The sequence below is a fragment of the Coccinella septempunctata genome, chromosome 2 (assembly GCF_907165205.1).
Source record: "Coccinella septempunctata chromosome 2, icCocSept1.1, whole genome shotgun sequence".
In the NCBI taxonomy this organism is placed as follows: domain Eukaryota; kingdom Metazoa; phylum Arthropoda; class Insecta; order Coleoptera; family Coccinellidae; genus Coccinella; species Coccinella septempunctata.
Window position 1 is genome coordinate 26,809,632 of NC_058190.1, and position 6,537 is coordinate 26,816,168.

Here is a 6,537-nt window from a genome sequence, read left to right on the forward strand (position 1 = left end):
ACATCTAGAGAAGCAGATATTTCCTCTGCGCATCGGGGTGATTGGTGTAGCTATTCGAATTCCGGAGAACAGACAACTCATATGGAATTCGAGGGATATAGGCGGTTATGAAGGAGTAAAATATGTAGATATCTAACTTAAATGTAAATTAAAATAAAATAACTAGCTTTGTGTTGCTCTGTTTCCATTCATAAATGCATTTCTTGGGATTTCGCCATGGGTGTAATGCAATATGTGAAATCACAATTGGGATCAATTAATCGATAAATAATTCACCGTATTTAGCAGAATTGAGAATATCGTTCATTTTGCTTCAATATTCTGGATGAGTAGTATGTTGAAAACTGAACTCAATAATTATTATCGAAGGCACTCAGAATAGGATATGCAAAAATAAAATGATAATTTGTAAAAAAAAACAGAAATTAAAGAAAAGGCGAAAGTCGTATAAATGATAAAATTTGATGAATTCCTTTTATTGATACCAGAAGAAACAATTTACATGCATTCCTCCGCTATCTGCTTGAATACACACAGCCAAGCATATATGGTACCAGCTATGCTGGGAAATAGAATTTAATTCGAAAAAAACATATTGAGGAAAGAAAAGCTGTTTATTACAAACATAAAAAAAAGAAACATAATTATTTTCTTGCTAATAGAGCCAACAACAAAACGCAATTTTCTTACGAGGACGACTCCGGAAGAAATAATGCAATTTTTTTTTTTTATTGATTTTTTTTTCATAATCAGCATTGGTACCTCTAACATCTATAGATACACGAATTATCAGTTTTCCTAAATCTTCAGAATCGAATTGATAATTATTCATAGAAACCATAACAGACCCTTTGAAACTTAGTAAATAGATATAGAAGTCTATATCTCTTCATAAACTTTTTAGGGTTTTCACTCCCAATCTCTGAAACAAAATCAATTAAAAATGAAATCAACGATTTGTTCCTGTGTAAATTCTTGCACTAATTTGTCAGGAGCAAATTAACTAGAAAAAATTGTTGCCTGACAATGAACTCAAAATAAATAACGTTGAAATTATAATTCTTCGTAACGTTTCGGAGTCTATATCAGACTCCTTCATCAGACGGAAAAATCTACTTTTGAAAATCTTCTGAATTGTCGCTTTTTGTCTGATATTAATTGTCAACACACAGAAACAGAGACTGCACAGAAACGTTGATTCATTTAATTTTGAAATTACCGGATGACAGTTCCTTCTTCAGTAAATTGATCCAAATATGATCTATTCCTATCGAACAATTTGCCAAATTATTATCTTGATCTAATAGAATACACGTAGACTCTTTAATTTTTCGTTTAAAATGGTCTGGTTCTGTCATCAAAATTTTAGTGTTGTCCCAATCCATCATGTGGTCTCCCGTATTAGAACAGATGTGATCTGCGATTTGTGATCGATTAATTTCTCTATTTTTAATATTATTTTTATGTTCGCGTTTTCTTATTTCTAGAGGTCTGGACGTTTCACCTGTATAAGTTTTACCACAAATACAGGGTATGTTGTAAATACAATTTTTTGATTTTTGTTTTTCGTTCAACATACCCTGTATTTGTGGTAAAACTTATACAGGTGAAACGTCCAGACCTCTAGAAATAAGAAAACGCGAACATAAAAATAATATTAAAAATAGAGAAATTAATCGATCACAAATCGCAGATCACATTTGTTCTAATACGGGAGACCACATGATGGATTGGGACAACACTAAAATTTTGATGACAGAACCAGACCATTTTAAACGAAAAATTAAAGAGTCTACGTGTATTCTATTAGATCAAGATAATAATTTGGCAAATTGTTCGATAGGAATAGATCATATTTGGATCAATTTACTAAAGAAGGAACTGTCATCCGGTAATTTCAAAATTAAATGAATCAACGTTTCTGTGCAGTCTCTGTTTCTGTGTGTTGACAATTAATATCAGACAAAAAGCGACAATTCAGAAGATTTTCAAAAGTAGATTTTTCCGTCTGATGAAGGAGTCTGATATAGACTCCGAAACGTTACGAAGAATTATAATTTCAACGTTATTTATTTTGAGTTCATTGTCAGGCAACAATTTTTTTTAGTTAATTTGCTCCTGACAAATTAGTGCAAGAATTTACGCAGGAGCAAATCGTTGATTTCATTTTTAATTGATTTTGTTTCAGAGATTGGGAGTGAAAACCCTAAAAAGTTTATGAAGAGATGCAAAATCCTCCCAAAATAAATTTCAATCGATATCTGAAGTCTATATCTCCCTGAAACCGATGATATTTAATTTCATTTTTTGTTTTTCATGTCAAATTCATAGACATTATTATAATATGTTCTTAGGTATAGTGATCAAAAAACTTCATGTTCTAACATTGCCGTATTTTTAAAGAGACGTAAATTGTTTGTGAGGGAGCATTTCTGATGTCGTAAGTAGCTAAATACAGCTAGAATACAATAGGTATGTAAAAATAAAAAATATTTTCTTTTCCGAAATACACTTCGCCAAAAAATTATCTCATCATGAATACAAAGCGCTATATCATTGTATGTAACTTATAAACTTTTTTCATATTTTTAGTAAACAATGTGTTTATCAGTACGCAAGAGAAAAAAGAATAAACACAATGTTTCATCGTTTCTTTCAGACCGTAAAAAAATTAGGCAAAAAAATGTAATTCTTCCTAAGCTTCTGAAATACAGTGATGCGATACATTTTTGGCGAAGTATATTTGAGATATGAGGTTTTTTATGATACACACTTTTAAAATCAAGGAAATCAGAGAATTCGACGAGGCATGCGATCTATGTTGTTAATTTATTTCAGGAGAATGTTCAAAATCGAAGGTGGTTTGATTTTCCCAAAAAAGAGTAGTGGACTGTATGACAAGATAATTGAGTTGGAGATGGTATAAAAACATTTACTGTATATTGTTCACAATTATAAAATGAACAAGTCACCTGCATGAAGCAGATACAGTAATAAAAACAAATATTAATAGCATATATGGACTCAGAGAGAAATTATTCAACTAATATAAGAGATAATCCAGAGCACTTTAAATGAGAAGTCACTTGAGGTCAGACTTAGACAAGTAAATAAAATAAAAATTAATAAGATTATGTTCACCGAAAATATACCGAATTTTACGAAATGTAACTTTTACAGATCCACCATTTTCATAGTGAATTTTTATTATTTTGTGAAGATTTTCGAGTGGAATAGAGTTCATCGTAGAAATTGCCCAAGCTTCTACTATACAGGATGTTTTCTAATTGAGTGTCAATAGTTATGGGGGTGATTCTTCGGCCCATTTCAAGAAAAAAACTTTATATGAACATATTATATGTCCTAAACGTCTTACCTTTTGAGATACAGGGTGGTAATGTTTTCAAAAATAAATCATTTATTATCAATATCCACAATACCAAATATTTTAATGAAATTTGTCATACATGTTTACTATGAAACAAGAGGCATTTTTTAATATATCACTCTTTTTTTAATTTCCACCAGTGGCGTTCGTACGTAATTTGACCTACCCATTTTGGCAGACATTGATGGTACGCCACAGTTTTTCCTGATATAAAAATTATTTAAATTATTTTTGAAATTCCCAATCATGTCTTACCAAAGTTGATCACCTGACTTTTTTCAAACCGATTCACGATTTCCGCTTAAAAAAATAAATACCGTTTCCCTGCATGATCATAACAATATCCTACATACATATGACAATATCACCCTGCAGAGACATACGTAAATTTTATTATCCGTGCGTCCGAGTAAAAAAATTCAAGAGATCAAATTTGCTCATAGTTGAATACACTCAGTGGCGTGCCATTGACTGTCTAAAAAATACCACCCTGTATCTCAAAAGGTAAGACGTTTAGGACATATGTTCATATGAAGTTTTTTTTTTTAAATGGGTCCAAAAATCAACCCCTTAAATATTGATATTCAATTAGGAAACATCCTGTATATATTGCAAAAAACCGAATGTCAAAATTTTCATGTAGTTCCGGTGTGACCATAGTGAAAAACAAAGTTCTTGTTGAAGAACCCCTTATTTAGGCACATATATCATTTGGATATTCAAGGAAAAACATGAAATTTGCAAACATTATTTCGGTTTCTAAAAGAAGACAGAAGCTCTCAAAGATTCGAAACACTGCGTTATCGGACAGGAAACTGGAAAAGTGAGTAATGATCACAAAAGAGTCAAGAAGGTTGAAATTTTGATATTATTTAGATAGGTACTGAAACAGTAAATTATGTGAGATATCAGATGGCCATTTTGATCGAAGAGGTTTTGAATGTTTTGATTCTCGTACCGCCTTTTGTTTATCAAACTCGTTCTAGTTGGTGATCATTGAAATTTTTGTCTAGTTTCTTGGTGAAAACCTCGAAATATCGTTCGAAAATTATTGTATGGTGAAGAACTGTGGATCAAATAAAAAGAAAAATGGGAATGTAAGTATTAAAACTGGTAACATGTGACTCGGTCATTCATTGGTTTTTATTTTCAGTGCTACGAAGTGGATGAAATTTTCAGGGCATGAAGGCCTGCAAACACTACACCATGTGCAATGAACATTTTACTGCAAGTCAATTGAGAACTGTTCATCCACGTAAACTGTTGTATGCAGGAAGCATCCCTTGCATGAAGGGCCTATTTAAGGGAAATTATGATTTTTATACTTCCACTCAAAGATTCTCAATTGCTACTCCTTCAATATATTCAGAAATGCAAAGTTTTTATTGATTTCGTTTTGGGCATCGAGGTATTGTCAAATTGTTTTAACAGTTTTATGAAACCTGCTGTGAGTGTTTGTTCATTCATTAATCAATTTATATATTGTATAATAAAGAAATTATAAAGAAACTATACTGACGGTCTAACAAACAGGTCTTGTATACCTCTGTAAATTTTTTTTTAATTGTGGTTCGGAAGGAGGTATGTGAGTAACTGAAATGTGTTAGCTATGATGTTATATTGAAAAATGGAATTGGTTCCTATTGATTTTTGATACAAATTGTACAAATTCCAGTTTATAAAATCTAAAAAACGTATTGCGCAGAAATAACACCTTCGACGTAGGTATAGCAGATCACATAAGTTGTGCTAGTCAAAGCTCTATTCGTTGTCCATAATTTCAAATTTTTGTAAATGTTTATAAATTGCAAATAAAAATATAGCACATCCGACAGAGTATTTCATTGATATCAATTGATTCCAAACAATGTTCAGATGAAAACTAACATCCTAATCACAAAATAAAACCATACTTTTGTTTTGTCGCTCAGGATGTTTATTTTCTGGTCTCAACAAATAAGTCGATATTCAAATCCAATACAAAGAATAAAATTCGAATTACCCGCCCTTCAATTATAAAACAGAAAACTCTTATCAAACAGTTTTTCTGTATTGATAGAACGTTTTCAGCGCCATCTCATTGTCGAAGGTATTTTCACTGGCCAAAATGTAGTCGTTTTTTAGTACTAGAGATATGAGGGCGTTTCCCATTTTTCTACTCTATAATCTTTGATGTGAAGTTTGCTGAAAAAGAGAAGTTTTATAACAAAACGCTTCAAATATTATATAGAGGAAAGGTGTATGAATTGATCCCTTTGGGTAAGATGATCCCTTTCGATTACAGACTCATGAAAAATGCCATCAGGTTGAATTCTATGCCATAACGTAGCCTCTACCACACTTCTACCTCAGTCAATTTTTTAGTACAGTGCAAGCGAACAGTCGATATTCACAGAGAAAAATATGAATTTTGAACGCTTAATCTAAGATTAGATTAACTTTAAGATTATGCTACTTTCGTTGTGAATGGTTGATAACAATGATTTTTACATTTGTTGCTTCCTTATATGCTTATTTTTGATTTTTTCTCGATTTGAAGACAATGATGTTCGTATAGGTTATTTTAGCTAATGCTGAATGAAAAAGTTGAAATTGAGGCAAGATGATCTCCCAATTTGTGTACAAGATGATCCCTGGGGATCAAAAAGTTTATATCAAGTTTGGTGATCACATTTAACGATTTTGGAGTTTAAGGAAACTTGCCCATTGTCAAAATCTCAATGTTTGCCAATAACTCAAAAACGAATTGTAGGAGGCTATATGGGGTTTTCACCATTATTTATTTCTCTGAAAATGAGCTACGAAAAATGCCATCTGTTTTGTTCTAACTCATCTAGTTAGATCTCTCAAATGGTTATCGAATTTGGTACTCCCTGTACGGTCCTTATTTCGCTCTTATTAAGAACGAGTATTAAATTCTTATATCGTTCTGTAAGCGAATAAATGATCAATCCTCCACAAGAAATCCAGATTAGCATTGAAATGTTTGCCGAATTAGGAATATTGTGGGTAAGTATGAAATTGAGGTGGCGTCAAAGATAAAATTGTGTCACTAAAATAGGACATGAGAATGCAACCACAATGCTTAAGTTAAAACTTTGGAAATTCCAAAGTGTCAATTAACACCAAGAACGAAGTTGGAAGTAAGA